Below are 19304 nucleotides of genomic sequence, written 5' to 3' on the forward strand. Positions count from 1 at the left end.
GGCAGTGTTGAGCTGACACGAGCATCTGTCAGGTCTGCCTTTTTATGACTCCCTCCAGACAGCTTGAAAAGAGATGAAAAGGTTTATTGGATCTGAGGAAGAAAGTGGTCAGGAAAGAGCATGAGGAGGGTGAGGCTCTTGCCAAGCTCAGGTTCCCCTCTGATATCTCAGAACATGTGGTTTTTTTGCTAGCCAAGAACGGCGTGTGGTTTGCATTCTCTCTCTGTCTGTCTCTGTCTTTATCTCTATCTCTCTCCCTCTCCCTCTCTGGGAGCTGCCTTTGTACTTCTCCTTGGAATCTATTGCCTTTTATTTCTTCGTTTTTGGGGACTTGTAGTCAGCCTCTAAACCTTCCTATTGATATTTCAAATGGGGGCAGTCTTCTTAACCCTGTGTTTTTGGAGTCCTTTCTGGAAGATATAAGAAAGATTGAAAGGCTATTGTCAATCTTTGTGCAAGCTCCCTACCCTCCTCTTAGAATTCCGTAAAGCTATTTGCTTTTCTTCTTCTGTAGCTCTTTGTGCCCTGTGGCCTCTTTTGATGATCCTCTTACTGAATTTTACCTAACTAACCCCTCAGTCCCAGACTGAAGTCTCAGCTTTATCCTAGGCTCCAGGAGCAACCTAGTCTTTGATTGGAGCAATTTTAGGAACACCGTTTAGCTCACATTTCTCAAAATAAGGTCTTTTTGCTGCCACTTGAGATCTGACTCTGGGACTGTTCATTTGTTTGTTCATTCATTCAGTAATAAGTATATATTGATTATATACTAGTCTGAGGCATTGTCTTAGTATCTGGGGACATGGTAGGAAAAAATTCAGACAAATTGTTTGCCCTCAAGGAAGACAGATGACAACTCACTAAGCAAGTAAACTATGTGTAGAGCATATTAGATGGTAATCAGTTTTAAAGAAGATGAAGGCAAGGATTACTTCCAGAAAATAGAGCAAAAGCTGAAGAGTTACCCATAGGAGAGAATACTTAAGTAATTTAGAGAATTGGTGCAAAAAATTAGAGAATGGCGCAAATAGGATTTTCAGAAACAGAAATGGAAGAGAGGAAAATTTTTGAGAAATGATACAAAAAGTTTTTCCATAATGGAAGGAACATGAATTTCCATATTGCAAAATTTCACTTAGTCCCTAAAACCATGACTAGAACCAGGATACGTTCTCGTGACAGGGATGAAGAGGAAATTCTGAAATCTTCCAGAGAGCAAAATACAACTCACTCACAAAGAAACTAAGATGGCATTGTCCAGTAGCAACACTGGAATCAACCCAGAAGATAACAGAGGAAAGTCTTCAAAATTTGGAGAGAAAATGATTAAGATAGAATTTTATATCCAGAGAGACTCATAATTGAGTGTGAGGGTACAACAAAGACAGACATTTTCAGATATGCAGGTTTGCGAGTAATCTTCTTCCCATGCTTCTTAGAAGCTACTCGAGGAGGACATAGGATCCAGGAAATAGAGAATGCATCATGGAAAAGTAGTGAGGGGGATTTCCAAGGTGACGAGAAGAAACCTCCCAGGACATCAACTCTGCAGCAGGACTGGAGAGTGACATTTCAGCCTGGAGCAAGAAGAGAGCGCAAGAAAAAAACATGTAATTAATGAATTTACTTTATATATTTGAGAATATGGAAAATTGTATTGAGAGGTTTTGACAGAGTGTAGGGGGGGTCTGGTCATAAGTACCTAGAAAACTAAGCAAATCTTAGGACAAGCAGAAGGTTCTGTGAGAAAGGAAATGTAATCATGCTTAATACTTGTCACAGCAGTGAACAATATTCAGTAGTCACAGTAATGAACAGTGTATTATATTGTTGGTTGTAGAGAAGGTTAGTGGAGGTATGAGGAATGGAATGTAAATGAGGTAACGAATTCTCTACCATAGTGAGAAATCAATACATAGTGGTTAAAATTGAAATTGGCACTAAACCACAGTTTTTAAAAATAGTTTCATATCAGAAGAACAGCTAAGGGAGCTGAAAGTGGTTGTTTTCTAGGAAAGATGATGGTGGTGAGTCAAGGAGTAGTGAGTCAGGGGACTGTTGTTCTTTGTTATCTACCTTTTAGTATCATTATCTCTATGACTGCTAAGTAAGCATCAACTTCAGGAAAATTAAAAATATGAATGAATGAAATGAGACGAAGAGCAGAGGGTTTGCTGTATCTCTATCTATCTTGGCATGTGAGTGGGGAGAAAGAAAGGAAATCTGCTTCCCAGAAGGTACCACTCAATTTACCCAGGGTCCGTACAGCTGTTCATAGGAGTTTACTCTTTCCTTCGTTATGGCTGCTTGACCTCACCAGGTCAAACAATGATGTGTGTCCTCCTCTCTCTGAATCAAAGGCAATAAGTATTATACCTCCCCACACGCACCAGAAGGTTTGTGGGATATTTTTACATGAGTAGCATGGTAGCAGATATGATTTTTTATTCTAGGGAATTCAGATATTTGGCCTGGATTATGACACATTCAAAAGTTCCTCTCAAACCATGCTCTTAGCATTTTAAAATGTTATGATCTGGATGGGAAAAACAGAACTAATTGCTGGTATGGCGGTCAAGGGGAATTTGTTTAGTCTTTGCTCTACTCTGACCTAACCCACATACTTGGGTCTCAATCCCCTGCACGTGCTTATTGACTTTAAACAAAAAAGGTATATGTCCATATTCAGGGGCCCACAAGGTAGCCAGATGATTAGATTCTTTGGGGGTAGTGATTCACTTCTCAACTGAGAGAGGAAAACTGCAGTAATGACATAGGGTGTGTATGGAAACCAGAGCCCTGTTAAACTCATAACCTGAGTGAACATTCTTATCTCCCTATGCCCCTTTTAAATCAATATGCCCATTTTATGATTTTATAAAAATTTCATGTGATATCACCGAGGAGAAGAAACTTGATACTTTTAACAGGTCTCTTCTTGGCGAGGTGTTATGCTTGGCTCCTACAAGTGGGCTCCACAATATATTTCTGGACACCTTGTATATATCTGATAAAGAGTGAAAAGCTGACATCTTTTGTAGACTGAAGTGTCATTATGCTTTTGGAAAACGTGTGTGTAATTGATAGGACAATGGGTGTCAGATAGATATACCATGTAGACTGATTCTTATTTCATCATAAATTGTATTTCAAAGATGTGGTAAATGGGGCAATGTTGTGATCTCCCATGTGTGGGTATGTAGAAGTGTGTGCACACTCATACACACATATGTTTAAGGTAAGAGTAAATATATACACACATAAGGCAAAAACAAAGCCATGGTTAAGAAGAAAGGACATAACATTGCTGGAGTGAACCTAGGGCAGGAGCTTCAGGAATACAGCAAGGGAAGGGGATTAGAAGAAGTTGGAAAATCTACGCTAAAAGACAAAAAGTGAAGCCTTTATGTGGAGCTGGAAGAGTTTTTGTTCAACTGCCTTCTGCTTATGAACAGGGAAATGACTGCCCAGGAAGAAGGAAGGGACATATTTAAGTCACACAGCTAGTTAGTGGCGGAGTTAAATCTAGACCACGGCTTGACTAATCCTTGGTCCAGTGTGCTTTGCAATCGACTCTGTCGCTTGAGCAGTCAAGTAGGGAAAGGAGTCAGTGATCATGATCATAGATCTCTAACAGAGTGATTAGGTTAGGCTTCCCTATGCCCATCCTATGGGCATAGTTGACGTGGGAAAGGGTGAAAGAGTTAAGCATTGATCCAGCAGAAATGACCTGTTGTCCATCAGAATTCAGGCTTGGAGGCTAAACGATTCAGAGATGACTAAAAGATAAAAAGAAGTTCCTCTTGAATACATTGGTCTTATGTATTAATTCATACCAAGTGGGAGTTTGGGACAAAATGGATCAATTGCAATTTTTCTAATCACTTTTTAGATCTCAGAAATGATCACATCGTACAATAGATACTGCTTTCAAGAATGACTGGGAGTGTTAAGAGTGGCTGATGACGAAGCAGGGAGAAGGGGTTAGGAGAGGGCCTGGGGCTTGGGGCACAGTGGGAGGGTGCAGATGTGGAGAGGAGACAGGTACTCCTTGAGCAAAAGGGACTAGCATTTGTTGAGTGTGTTGTGTAAGTCACAGCCCCCACAGATAGTGTAAGGCACACTCAAATGAGGTAATTGAGAATTCAATAAAGGAACTATTCGTAAAAGTGTGGCCAAGAATTAAGAAAAGCAGCACTGATGTTGCCACTGCTTGGACTTGGCTGCGGTGGAGCCCTTACCACCCTAGGCCAAAAGGAGCAAGTAGATGGAACTGGGAAGATGGTAGCTCCAGCTGTAGGAAAGGCAGGAGGTATGGGTGTAAGGATGTAGTCAAACTATGTGATCTGGTAGCAAAGGAGCCAGAGGGGGAAAAATAAAACTAAACAAAACCGACCATCACTCACTCTTCTCCACTGCTCTGATCGCCTCCCTTTATCATCCCCACATGAAGCTGGAAGGTATTGCAGATCATTGACGCAGTCTATATGGGTCAACCTCCCAGGGCACAGAGCAGGGCAGGGGAGGGCAAAAAGTGGATCTGTAGTGGTGAATGCAGGATATCCAGGGCAGGGGTCTTGAGTGATTGTGACACAGTTTCTACAAACTGCATATTGATTTATTCTCTATATAGACCTCTTCCTTGAGAAACCACTTTTTTTTTTTCCATGTCAGTAACTTATCCTAACATTACCAGTAACTTATGCTAACATTTTACTTTTGGAAAAAGTAAAACACCAACTCTAAGAGTACTTCTTAGCATACTTCCATGATCCCTGCTGCTGTGTGGCACTGTCCCTTAACATAGTGAAATGACTTTCCCAGGCTTGTTTATAAATTCCAAAGCCTTATTTGACCTTACATGCTTTTAAAAAATTCAACTCTCTTCACTAAATGTGTAATGTATTGTTCACATGGCAAAGTCTACCCTGATGACTTAGTCTTTTCCCCTTTAGTCTTGACCTGTAATAACCACTATAGTTTCTGGGTATAAAGGAACGTGAGACTGTTTAGTTTTGAAAGTGCATGGAGTTCACTGAAGGCAGGAGAGCTTGTTCCCATAGAGCCAGCTTCTCCAATATAAAGGGAAATCCTGCCTCAGTATTTTAAGTTCATTAATATGTATCAGCTCACCTTGGGGTATTTAGACCTATTAACAGGTAATTGATATTATAAGACCCTAGTTAATAAATAAGAATGAAAAGTAATTTATATACACTAAGAAATACAACTGCCGAATGAACAGGAATGCTTATTTGGACATTAAATGGATTGTCGTAATTCTCTCTGGAAATTGCCCTTGGCCAAAGAGACCTGTCTTACACAAGGTTACATCCTTCCCTGAAGGAAGCCCACATCCAATGGCTGGTCCAAAGGTCTGTAGGAGCTTGGGCTCTGTGACTCAATTAAGGACATCCCTCAAGAGCGATTTCAGCTTCAGACCTTCCCATGAGGTCAGCTGAGGCCTCAGTGGCAAATGTGACCCACTTTAGTCTCCCCACACCCAGTCCTGTTTCTCTTGCTCCTCACAGGTGTTGTTCCCAAGACAATTCACCAGTAAACTTCCTTCATGCACATCTTCATATTAGAGTCTGTTTCAAGGAGAGCTGACCTCTGACACTTGGTACCAGGAACAGTCCTAGGAAGCAGTTTCCAAAATGGGATTTTGAAACTAGATCACCTGCCAGCTTCCTGGCAATAAAGCCTCCTTCACTGGTGGTAGATGGAGTATTAATAACCCTGGCATGTAGTTGCAAAGCAGTTGTTAAAATTTTCCCTTGTATTGAACTTGAATGAGACATAGGTGGAAGGGAATGAACTGCTGGGTGCAATATTTCAAGTTTTTGAGAGGTTCATATAGTAGTTATCAGGACTATGGAATTGAATAGCTCTTGCTAGGGCCTATTGAGGAATTGGAAAAAGACAATGATAGGCCAAGGGTGATTAATTACCAATTTAATCCTAAGTGTGAAAGCGAGAGAGCCCATGGCAGCTTATAGAAATATTCTCATCTCCTGAAGTTGGAGAACAAAAAAACCAGGTGACCCATAACTTAATTCTCAATTCTAAGGGTAGCAGAACACCAGGGATAGCTAAAATCTCGACTCTGGCAAGTCTGCCCTACCAAGGTTAGGACACAGATTGAAAGAAAATGAGACCTTGAAATTTGGCACGGTGACAATACACTAGAGAATTTTATATCCTCAAAATATTTTCTTTTCTCCCTGAACACTCTGGGCCTACAGTAGGCCCGTTCCTCCTTGTATAGGCTTGCATTCTCCTCTCTTTGAAGAAGATACGGAAGTATTTGTCTTGGATGACAACATGTAGCTCTCTCAGGATCTAGCTTCAACACCTTCCTGGCTAGCAGGCCAACAATTGGGGTCAGATTACAACATAACCTAGCAGGGAACCTAGCTCTTAGGTTAAGGGAGGAAAGGAACTATACCCCTAAGAAGCTGCAGGGCTTAGTCAACTTATACCAGCAAGAACTAGGAAAATATGGATCCTTTAGGTACTGAATCAAGTGGGAAGGCGGAGATGCAGTTGAGTAAGGGATGTTTACTGATGTGGGAACATTCTCCTATGATGTAGGATTTAATGCCTGGAAAGGACCCAAGAATATGATCTAACATGCTGCTAGAATTGCTCTTAAAGCTTGGAGAAAGTGATGGTCCACACTGAGTGTAGCAGAATTGCCAGAACTGTCGCAGATGGTGAATAGATCAAAACTTTCACCAGGGGCATGCTAGTCTGCAAAACCTGTCCACCAGCTCTATTCTGTTTGAGGGTTTAAAGAACAGTCCACTTACCAAAAGGATAAAGAATGCACTGGTGAGAGGGGCCATGGTACTGTTGAGAGCCTCAGTGGTGGCTGCCCTCTGAAACCAGGGCTGATAGAAGGGGTGCTATAATAGAACCGAGCTATGATGCAATGGGATTGACTGGAGCCTGATGATATAGGCCAGGTAGGGGCACTTGCCCATCAGAAGCCAGATGGGAGTGAGGATGGTAATGCACAGCAAGGTTGGAATGGCAGCTGGTCAGCCTGATCCACAGAGAGCTATGGAGATAGGTAACAAAATACAGTATTTTTAGGGGCAAGATAGATGGGCAGCCATTGATAGTATTACTTTATCGAAGGAGTCAAGGATGATGATCTGGAGTCTGAGGGTAGCTGGTCTAATAGCAACTCGCAATTCCTAGCTCTGCTTCAGGACCTGAGCCAGTCTTCAGACCTGAAACCCAGTGACTAAAGGAGAGGCTAAGTATTCAGCCTTCCAACACCACTGTAATTGTATACATTAATTATATTCTCAGTCATTTCCCGAAGGGAATTATGGCCATTTACTTAGGAAACCATACACTGGGGAACGGGCATAAACCACATACTCTGTGGGCTGTTGGACATGCAGTCCAAGTTGATATTGATTTATAGGGTCCTGAAACATCATCACTGCCCTCCTATTAAAGTAGGGACAAATAGGGGCCAGGTTATAAATGAGGTACTGGCCAGGTTTGGCTTATAGTGGGCCCACTGGTCCAGGGGCTCATACGGTGGTCACTTCCCTGATCTCTGAATGTATAATTGGGGTGGACACCTTTGGCAATTAGAAGAAATCCCCCAGTAGTTCCTTAGACTATGTGGTAAGAGCCTTCACAAAGAGGAAGACCAATTGGAGGGCTCTGAATCTGCCCTATGACTGATGTTTAAGATAGTAAATAAAATAATAGTACATCCCACTAGAATTTGATTAATGCCACCCTTAGAGCCCTAAATAATACAGAGGTGGTGGTTACCATCATATTTCCAATTAATTCACACCCTGGCACATAGAAAAACCAAATGATCCTGGAAAATGATAGTGGACTTCCACACATTCAACAAGGTAGTTTCCCCAACTGTAACTGCTATGTCAAATGTAGTAACCTTTACAGATTAATATGACCTCAGGTATGTGGGATGTACCCATTGATTTGGCAAATAGTCTTTTTTCTATCCTTGTGAAGAAGGAAGACCAGATGCAGTTTGCATTTATATGGAATGCTCAATAATTTCCATTTGTGGTCTTGCCCCAAGGCTATGCTTACACTCCCACCCTCTATACAGTCTGACAGTTTGCTCTTCCACAATATGGTCCAAAGAAAACAGGACCATTTGCATATTTTGTAGAACATGACATTGGTCCACAGTATTGATAACATCTTGTTATTTGGACCAAATAAGAAAACTATGGAAAATACACTGGAGGACTATGGTAAAACACATGTAGTCCAGAGAGTAGGAGAAAACATTCAGGGTCCTGCAACATCATTGAAACTTAAGGAGTCCTGTGGTCTGGTACATGCTAGGGCATCCACTTCAATAAAGGGAAAAAATATTGCATCTTGTTCCTGGCATCACTAAGAAGAGAACACAATATCTGGTAGGTCTCTTTGGGTTTTAGAAGCAGCATATTCCACATTTAGGAATACTTCTCCCACCCATTTACCAATGGACAAAGAAGGCTGCCAGCTTTAAGTGGGGTTCAGAGCAGGAAAGTGTTATGTAGCAAGTCGTGGTTACCTCTTAGATCATACAACCTAGTAGATCCTATGGTATTAGAGGTGATTGTTTGATGGGAAAGAGGCCATGTGGAGTTTATGAAAAGCCACAAGGGCTCTGGAGCAAGGCCATGCCATCTGCAGCAGAATATTATGTACTATTTTAAAAATGGCTTCTGTGTTTACAATAGCTAAGACATGGAAGCAACCTAAGTGTCCGTTGATGGCTAAATGGATAAAGAAGATGTGGTACATGTATACAGTAGAATATTACTCAGCTGTAAAAAAGAATGAAATAAAGCCATTTGCAGCAACATGGACGGACCTAGAGATTATCATATTAAGTGAAGTAAGTCAGACAATGACAAATATCATATGATATCACTTATATGTGGAATCTGAAAAAATGATACAAGTGAACTTAGAAACAGACTCACAGACATAGAAAACAAATTTATGGTTACCAAAGAGGAAATGGGGGAGAGGGATAAATTAGGGGTTTGGGATTAGCAGGTATACACTACTGTATATAAAATAAACAACAAGGTCCTACTGTATATAGCACAGGGAACTATATTCAATATCATGTAATAACCTATAAGGAAAAGAATCTGAAAAAGAAGATGTATATTGAATCACTTTGCTGTACACCTGAAATTAACACAGTGTTGTAAATCAACTGTATTTCAATTTTAAAAAATGGCTCCTGGTGTACTACTGGGCCCTGGTAGAGATGGAGCACCTGAACACGGAACATCAAGTGACTCTTATGAGCTCAGTTCTGTCAGAACTACCTGGTTATCAAGTCAGACAGGCCCAGCAGAAATCCATTGAAAGATGGAAGTGGTACATCTAGGGTTTAGCATGAACACGGCCAGAGGGTGCAAATAAGGTGCTCAAGCAAACTCCCAGACCACCATATCATCTACCACTATCCCAGTTTCTCTGCCTCAGCTTGTACCTGCAAAGGGAGGGTACCTATATCCAGCTGACAAGAGAGGGAAAGTCTGAACTTGACTCATGGGTGGGTGCAAGATGAAAATGGTTTAGTGCTTCACTACAGCCCTACTCATGGGCAGCCCTGAAAGAAAGATCTAGGGGAAATCCTCCCAGTGGCCAGAGTTTTGGCAAGTGTATCTGGCATCCACATAGTGAGAAAGAGATGTGGCTCTAAGACTATATATACACGGATATGAGTAGTAGTGGATGGTTGGTGGTTTGCCAAGGGTTGGAGGAAGAGAAAGATTAGACCATTAGAGACAAGGAGATTTGGGAAGTAGCAGGCACGTGGATGGACTTTTGAGAGTGGGCATGAAGTTTGATGGCCTTTATATCACTTGTTATTTACCACCAGAAAACCTCCTTCATCGAAGAGGCACTAGACAGGATGACTTGAACAGTTGAGGTCAGCCAGAGTGTAGTTGGCCACTCCATTTTTGGCACAATGGGCTCATCAACAGAGTATCCTTGATGGCAGGGACAGGAAGCTTATGCATGGGCCCAAAAGCATGAGCTCCCACTCGACAATGCTGATCTAGCTATTGCTGCTGTGAATGTCCAACCTACCAACCTATCCAACTGGAGCTCCTGATACAGCACTGCCCTTCAAAACCAGCCAGTCACTGTGGACCCCCCCTTCACTGTAAAAGGGAACAGTGGTTCATCTTGACTGGAACAGATATAAATTCCAGGCATGGGTTTTCCTTTCCTGGTGGCAGAACAGTGCACCCCACACTATCTGATACCTTACAGAGTGCTTTATCCACTGAAACAGGACACCACAAAATAGTGCCTGTGACAAGAGGCTCCTATCAAAGGAGGTGTGGCAGTGAACATACGACCAAGGGTCCACGTGTCCTGTCGCGTACCACGCTACTCAGAACCATCAGCTTGCAAGGCAGGTGGAATAGCCTTTTGAAAATATAGCTGAGATGATAGTTTAGAGGTGATAACCTTCAGTGATGGAGTGCCATGCTACAGGTTGTGGTACACACTCAAAATTCATTTACATAGGCTGTGTCCTTAATGGGTGAAATAATTGGGTCCAGGAACCAAGGGTTAGAAGTAGAAGTAGCCCTGCTTATCATTACTCCCGGTGACCTACTTGGGGGAATTTATACTTTGTGTTTCTGCAACTCTAAGCTGTTTAGTTCTAGAGGTTCCCAGAGGCAAAACACTTCCATCAGGGGACACAGCAAGAATCCTATTACATATTAAGCTCTAACTGCATCTGAGCCACTTTGGGCTCTGATTGACAAGACATCGGCAGACAAGGAAATAAGTCATCATCTTAGCAGGAGTGTTGACCCTGATCATTAGAGATAGGGCTGCTCTTATATAACAGGGGACAGGGAAGAGTGCCTTTGGTTCCCAGGTGATCTAATGGGGATGTTTCTTGGTTCTCTACTGTAAAATTTTGATAGTAAATGGGCACATGCTCAAGTGCTGCAGTTACAGCCTCAGAAAGGCAAGCTGACTGTGGGCTTAGACCCATTAGGGATGAGGGTCTGGGTCTCTACCTGGTAAACCACCAAGACCTACATAGGTGCTAGCAAAGGTTAAGAGGAGTCTAGATTGGGTAATAAAGAAGACATGGCTACCAAGTGTGTCCTGTGACCAGCAGCAAAGGCAGAAGTTCTAATTTGTCTTAATAACTGTCCCCTTAAAAAGTTCCCCAGGAAAAGATACAAACTAGAAAGAATGTCATGAGAGTTGTTTCCAGATGGAATGGACTCACAATTCTGAAGCAAGTGGTTTGGGTGGCAAGGAGTGCTGTCTTGTGGACCTGTGGTGCACCCAGATCCTGCTTTAGGAACTAAAGCACCACAAGTGATGGTTGCTGACCACTGATAGCTGAGTCCCTTTTGGGGAAATGCCCTCAGCTGGATAAAGCTGCCTCACCCAAGCTCACACCCTCTCTCTGGGTGTATCCTGCATTCAATGACTGATCGAAGCATGGGGACAAATATCTGGCTCCCTTTGTCTCAATTTGGGACACCTATGATGGGCCTTCCAGCTTCATACCCCCTGTGGAATTGTCTGAGGCTGTTGTCGTGGCATTGCAGCTCAACATCTCCCCTGCTCCCTCAAAGAAGTTAGTCCCCAATTAATTCCCTTCATGCAAATCTCCATCCCAAAGCCTCTTTCCTGAGAAACCCAAACTACAACAGATAAACAGTTTTTAAATCATAAAACACAAGGGATACCTACTGTTCCTGGCCATTGTAGGTTAAGTTTTGTTAATTTCAATTTTTTTATAAAGTGGCCTTCCCTGACATTGTCATTGGATTTTAAGTGTACTCTACATGTATTCCAGTAGTCCTCTATCCCCTTATTGCATTAATTAGAGGCACAGAAATTCTCTGGATTCCCAGCTGCAGGAAAACTGTCCACTGAGGAAGACATCATCTTCATGTGGATTTGCATTTTTCTATGGGTTTACTTAGTGGCCATGCCAGCTGTCATTTTCAGCTGCTTTGAGTTGGCCAGTGTTGTCATTGTCCTCTGGATGACATTAGAAAAAAATTTGATTCATTATTATGTGCCTATTGTTTTGGCTAGGCATTTCCACACAGATTGTTTCATTTGGCTCTTGAAACAAGATTGTGGACTAGTATGATTTCTAATTAACAGATAAGGAAAATTGAAGCTGACTGAGGTCGAATATTTTTTATTTAACTAGCTAGAAAGTTTTAATAGTCCAGATTCAAAGTCAAATCCTGACTCCAAGTCTAGTATTCCCTTCTCCCCCTAATAAGATAGCCACTCATTGTGTATAGACTTACAACTAGTACCTGCACCAGGCCTGGGTGACTCTGCATTAAACGATCACCTGTAATGAACTAGGGTCTCTTGAAAGCCTTTGAAACTCTCCACATCCCTTTTCTAGCTGATGTGGATCCACCCTAAGTCATGGATGTTTTCTCCTTTATTGGCAAGCCCCTGAAGCGTGGTTGAGGAGTTGCATCACCGTCCTGGCTAAACTCTTCTCTCTTACATGAGACAGGCCAGTGAAGTGCTCATTTATAAGCAGCCTTAACTATGCAGTGAAGCTCAGCAAACTCTTTCACTCTCATTGATTTAGTTGTTTGTTTGTCTGTTTATTTTCTTCTACCATCAGTATTACCTGGAAAGTCACCCTGTTTAGTCACAATGTAGATTTGCAGTCCTTGTCTGGGAAACGGCTTATTGGTGAAGCCTGATACTGAAAAGTAATCTTCTTCAGGGTATGAGTACCAAAGAGCTGTTATTCTGTGTAATAACAAAGAAAAAATAAGGAACCCAAGAGAGAAAGTAGTTTGGCAACTGATGGACCACGGTCATTATCGACAGAGTGCTTAGATAAAAATACCTTCAAACCCTGAAGAGTGGGTTTCTGTGTTTTAAATATAGATTCTTGCTTTTCAAATGGGACTCTTTCCAAATGACCTCCTGACTTAAAGGGGTAGACTTAAAGAACAACTGAAGGCAGTTTTGAGTCAAGAGGAAATGAAATGAGACTAGAGCTGTGGAAGCTGCAGAATATGTCTTCTGGTGTTTTGTATTTGAAACAAAGAATCTTCAGGTATACATATAAGAATATGAAATAGCAAGTGTGTTGTATCCAGCTAATGTTTGGTGGCAAATTATCATCAGTGTCATTGGTTTGGTCTAGAAGGCTCAATAGGACTCCTAATGAAACTGGCCCCTTTGGAAGATGATGCAGGGCAAAAATTATAGGCCAGTCTTATGATGTTGAAAAGTCCATGTGGTTATTTACTTTAACAATCGATGAATGTTTTAAAGAAAGAAATCACTTTGCCATACAGCATGTTATCTATGTAAGTCAATTCATTTGTCTCATGGAATAAACTCAGGAAAACAGCTGGTGGACTGATCTCACCAGAATGGCAGATTCCTTGGCCATTCCTCAAAACACATTTAAAAAAAGAGAGAGTGATTTTTGCCATTTGCCCTGGAAGTGTGACTGTGTTATGTGGCTTCCAGGAGAAGAGATGATGGGGAAATAGCCCGCATTAATTCCACACATGAATTTTGGCTAGATGTTCCTAAAGGATTTGAAAATTCTGTACACATTGTTGCAATCTGATTTATTTACATAGCACCAAAAAGGTAAATACCAAAGCCCTTTCCTTCGTTGCTACATTCATCACATTTCCACTTAAACATAACTATCTTTAAAAAGATTCCCCTCAGCCTGATTTTCCCCTTTTTTCTTATTTCTAGCTAGGATTTTTTTTCTTTTGGGAAAGTTTCAGGTTTAAATAAATCATTTGTATAACCAGTTATTTAAACTAAAAATCTCTTTCAAATAAAGAGGTACCTTTTGAGTGTTATTAAACATTAAAATATCATGAAAATGTGTATTAATTGATTCTTCAACTCGATATGTGTTGAGTGACTGCTCTGGCCTGGGCACTGTTCCAGGTCATGGATGACAACCTAAGATAAGAAAAGTGCCAGAAAAATTGTTAAACTACCCTGCACATCAGCTTCTGGCCTTTGAGTGACTAGGTCTGCTGCTGGCGGTGATAGGGGAAAATGAGTAGTGTTGATAAACTATAACATTTTGATAAGTGTTCAGTTTAATTAAGATCTCACTTTGGAGATGTATTTAATTTAATTTATTTATTTATTTAACATCTTTATTAGAGTATAATTGCTTTACAGTGGTGTGTTAGTCTCTGCTTTATAACAAAGTGAATCAGCTATACATATACATACATCCCCATATCTCCTCCCTCTTGCATCTCCCTCCCACCCTCCCTATCCCACCCCTCTAGGTGGTCACAGAACATCTAGCTGATCTCCCTGTGCTATGTGGCTGCTTCCCACTAGCTATCGATTTTACATTTGGTAGTGGATATATGTCCATGCCACTCTCTCGCTTCATCCCAGCTTACCCTTCCCCCTCCCCATGTCCTCAAGTCCATTCTCTGTGTGTCTGCATCTTTATTCCTGTCCTGCCCCTAGGTTCTTCAGAACCTTTTATTTTTTTTTAAGATTCCATATATATGTGTTAGCATATGGTATTTGTTTTTCTCTTTCTGACTTACTTCACTCTGTATGACAGACTCTAGGTCCATCCATGGAGGTGTATTTAAAAGTTTAAATGGAGAACTCCAAAAACACCTTGAGTAATCTGAAAAAATGTACCACCTCTTTGAGCAATTCCCTAAAAATAATTTCCTGTCTAAAAATGTTGGTTAATTAAAAATGGTATGTAGGTATTAAAAATATTAGTTTTGGTCATAAGCAACAGAAATCAGTGCCAGATAGCTTGGGGGACAAGGAGAGATATTTATTAAAAGGAAATAGGGGTTTTCTCGGGAAATCCAAGGACAGGCATGTAGCTGGGCCTTAGGAATAAACTGAACGAAGGACTCACCATCAAGATCCTTCCTCCATCTGTCGCTTCTGCTCTTCTTCCTGTGTTGGTTTCATTTTTCTCCCTTTGCAGACTGTTTTTCCCTGCTTTTCCTGTCCAGGTGGTGGAAACCATGGCCACTGAAAAGCCCCTCTTTCGTTTGATATAGACTCCCAAGCAGAATGATAAAGAGTATCACTCATTGTAAGGATTCTCAGTTCTCTGACCCAGATTTGTTCACATGATCACCTTGGACCAATCGACCGAGACTGGATGGGTGTATTCACACAAGGACTGGACTCCCAGGGCTCAACCATGTGATGGGTAAAGGGTGGAGAAGATATGTTTCAGGAAAGCATGACTGGTGGGTCTTTGGAAGAAACTGTGCAGTCAACAAAGTAGTTGTCCACAAAAAGTAAAGCTATTTTTATCTACAGGTATTGCATATACATTAAAAAAAAATTATTGTTTGAGAAAATTTGGTAATAACTCGGGTTGGCAAACTATGACCCACAGACCAAATCTGCCATGGGCCCTGTTTTTGTAATGGCCCCTGAACATTTTTAAATGATTGTTAAAAAAGAAGAAGATCATGCAACAGAAATTGTATGTGGCCTATGGAGCTTTACAGAGAAAAGGGGCAGAAAAGCTGACCCCTGATCTTTAACATGGTAGGTGGGCATGAAGCCTCTGCATTTCATCTGCTGGGTACTAATCCTAACTCAGTCATCCTAGAGTGAGACCTAAGGCAAGTTACAGAACCTAACTGTACCTCTGTTTCATCCTTTGTAGATGAGAACAATAATAATAATCACAACTATGCCTATTTTATATAGAATTGTTATGCATAGTAAATGAGTACCTATCTGTAAGTCATTTAGAATAGTGCTTGATATATGTTAAGAATGCAAGTTATTATTATGTCAAGTCACATATAATCCTAGTCATCTTTTTATATATATGTATATACACACATATAAATGAATATATATGAATATATGTAAAATATATATATTAAAACACACATATACATTATGTATGAATAATTTCTTTTTGTGAATATAATTGTCCATGAAGTGTACTCTTGGAGAATATTGGATTGGCCAAAAAGTTCGTTCGGTTTTAAGTAAAAGGACATTTTTCATTTTCACCAAGAATTTTATTGAACAATGTATTCACTAACCGAACGAACTTTTTGGCCAACCCAATACTGTTGAAAGGAACCCTATAATGTGATGATATGGGAAGAAAAGAGCTATTTTTAAAAAAGAAATCCTCACCTTTTATATATTGATATATATAAGACTCTTAAAGAGTCTTAAAGCAGGAGAAGTCTATTTGGATGTAAATAAACTTAAAACCAACAGCTCATGCCAAACCAAAGGATATGAATTTGACATTGTACTAAGTGTTACTCCCTCCTTTAAAAGCAAAATTTACTTTCCAACACTAAATGGGAGCATTCGTATTACAGCAATACAAATGTCTCAAAATTAAATTTAAAACATTTACAGAACTCCACAGATGTGACTTTGAACCTTCAGAGTTCTTATTCAACACAATTGTATGATACAAATATCTACGTATGGATTAAAATCCACATGAATGTGATGATCTATTCTGTATGATTGCATTTTATCCAGAAACCATCCTAATCTCAACCTCTTCCCTCTCCTGTTTTCTCTCTCCTCTCATATTAACATGTGTTTGTATACACGCTGTGCACAAGGACTTACAGCATGTAAAGAGAAAAATATATAGGCACAATCTATGTTTATCTGTAACCATATTTTACATCACATAAAATCTACAAAAAAAACCCTTGTAGTATTTTTACCAGAAATAACATCTAGGGGTGAAAAAGTATATCTTACTCACTTTAAGGTACTTCATTTAACACATAGTATAAAGCCCCATTTGGAAAAGATCTTTCTGAAAAGGGGGTTATCTCATCAATCAAGCGCTTCCTGTGTATGTATTGTAAATAATAAATGTATGCCACATGTGTGGCTGGAGGAATGCTGAAAAAACTCTACTGGTGTGCGGAGGAAATACAGCTGAAATAACTTCTACCAATCCAGTTCATCCCACTCAGCAAAAATTGAGCAAGTCAAATTCATCAATATTGATTTCAGGTTTCATCAGCAGGAACTTTTTGAGCAAGACTCTTTCAGTTACATTTTCCATTTGACATTTCTCATTAGACTCAAAGTGTTCACTGTGTGTAAGTCTTGTCATGTAATTCAAGACTGAACTCATCAAGCAACCTTTCCAACTGAAAGAAACAGTAGACGCGTTTGCTTCTTGAAGAAGTAAATTTCTGTATTTGGACAGCTTCATATGTCAACTTGGAATCCTTGCTTCCTCTTCATCCTGTTTTTTGGAGTAAATATTGTTATTTGTTTGTTTTTGTTGTTCATCAATCACAAAGAAAGGTACTGTGTGCCTGTAAGAGCAATATTGGAGATATCATGAGACACTAGTTCTGTGGAATCGCTCTGCTGGCTGTTTAGTGGAATATAATGCACTAGTTAGGGCTCTGGAGTAAACCTCATTCTGGCCCCTTGACTCTAGAATTCTGATCCGTTTGTGCCTCTAAGTGACTCTTGTTTTTCCTGAGCTCTCCATGTCTGTAGATGAAGAATAAATCACAAAGTAGTTCTTACATGTTGAGATGAGTGTAGAGTGTCAGGTTCTATGTTATACTCGTTCTTCTTTTACACCTTCATGTCTCCCATCTTCCTTCTAAGCAGTCCCCATAATTGTTTTATCCACAGAATAAGCATTAGAAAAGAAGAAATGTGGTCAACTTAGAAACTTAACTCCTTAAAGAGGATGAATATTTTAAACACTTTAATGCAAAAGACAACTGTTCTGTTCACAGCCATTTACCCCTCTCTGTAAATAGACATAATGTACACTGATGCTGCCCCTTGATTGATCTGGGGGTAACTGTTTGATCCAAACTGGGCCAACTAGATTCTTGCTCCTGGAAATCTGAGACATGGACTGGAATAGTCAGGAGTCCAGGGCTCCTTGGGGCCAAGTTAGGAGTAAATTAGCTCATTAGAGAGAACTTCTGCATAGTTATGGAGACTCTAGGGATGTCTTGGTGTCTTTCTCAAGGTTTAGCTGTTCAACAATTCCTTTGGTTCCAGCAATTACTGTTCTTTTGCTTAAATTAATCAGAATTGATTTCTGTTGCGTGAAACCAAAACAGACACACATATCTTTTAGCAGTTGGTTATATATACAAGATAATCAATTTAAGATTTATTTTAATGTGTATGTGTTGGGAATGGGAAGGATGGAGTAATTGTTTAGGTAAATATTTTTGAACTGAAAATGTTTGCATGGTAAAGTTGTAACATACTTTACTGGAACTGGATCAAGTATAGCTGTAGAACTCTACCAATGAAAATACTTTTAAGGTATAATTTGCTGAGATTTATGGTGACTTTCATTTAAACTGGAGAGACTTCAGTTTTGTAGCTCCTTGACATTCCTGGGTAATTCTGAATCAGTAACCCCCCACCCCCCTGTTGGGATGGCTTTTTGTGCTGTATGAAGGTGAATCCTTAGAATCCTTCTGTGTAAGAAAGCAGGGGAGTGAGAGAAAAGGAAAAAAAATTAGGCTATAACTCATACAACCGTCGGTGAAACCTAGTGTTTTTGTCAAGGAGTTTACTTTCCACAAGCAATTGTTCATTTCATTCATTTCCCTTGTGATTATTTATGAGATACGATTGTGTGAAATACTATTATAGTGAGGTCTGCATCTTATTCAACTGTGTCCCTAGCACCAAGAGATTCTTGGCACGTGGTGGGTATACACAATGAGTGTTTGTTGAACAAGTGAGCACACATATATATATATAACACAAATCATCTTACCTCAATTTGTATATTATTTAAGATCCTAAAAATTTTATGAAAACAGAATTCTTATTAGTTGAATCAAATTTTATTATATTTAATGTCATGTGTTATTTCAGAGTTTCATTATGATTCCTTTTGTGATAGAAATAGTCATTTCCAATTTATACTTCTGATAGTTTGTTATGTCTGTCTTCATGTCATGTCACAGCTTTGCTTATGTCAAGGTACAGGGGTTAAATACTTCTCACTTTAAACAGTATAGCTTATCTGAATGTGATTCTAGCTGCCTGGGCCTCAGGTTTGCACTTAACAAAAATTAAAGCAGAAAACTCAGAATAGCAGGAGTGGGGGAGGTAGAAGAGGGACCCACCCAGCAGGGGAGGGTCTTACAAGGGATTTATTGGTCAATTAGCAATCCGTATCACAAGCCAGGTGGGAGGAACACCAGAGTTCCTTTTATATTTCATCTTGTATATTTGTTGACATGGAAGACATCTTTCATAATAAAAAAGTT

At 40.1% G+C, this 19304-nt stretch overlaps 1 long non-coding RNA gene across 1 annotated transcript in view; it reads left to right on the forward strand.

Moving 5' to 3' along the window:
• LOC133098418 (uncharacterized) overlaps positions 1-19304 on the forward strand; it is a 78310-nt gene that overhangs the window by 15057 nt on the left and 43949 nt on the right. The gene's annotated exons all lie outside the window — the stretch shown is intronic.

Source organism: Eubalaena glacialis, chromosome 9 (genome assembly GCF_028564815.1).
Source record: "Eubalaena glacialis isolate mEubGla1 chromosome 9, mEubGla1.1.hap2.+ XY, whole genome shotgun sequence".
NCBI lineage: Eukaryota > Metazoa > Chordata > Mammalia > Artiodactyla > Balaenidae > Eubalaena > Eubalaena glacialis.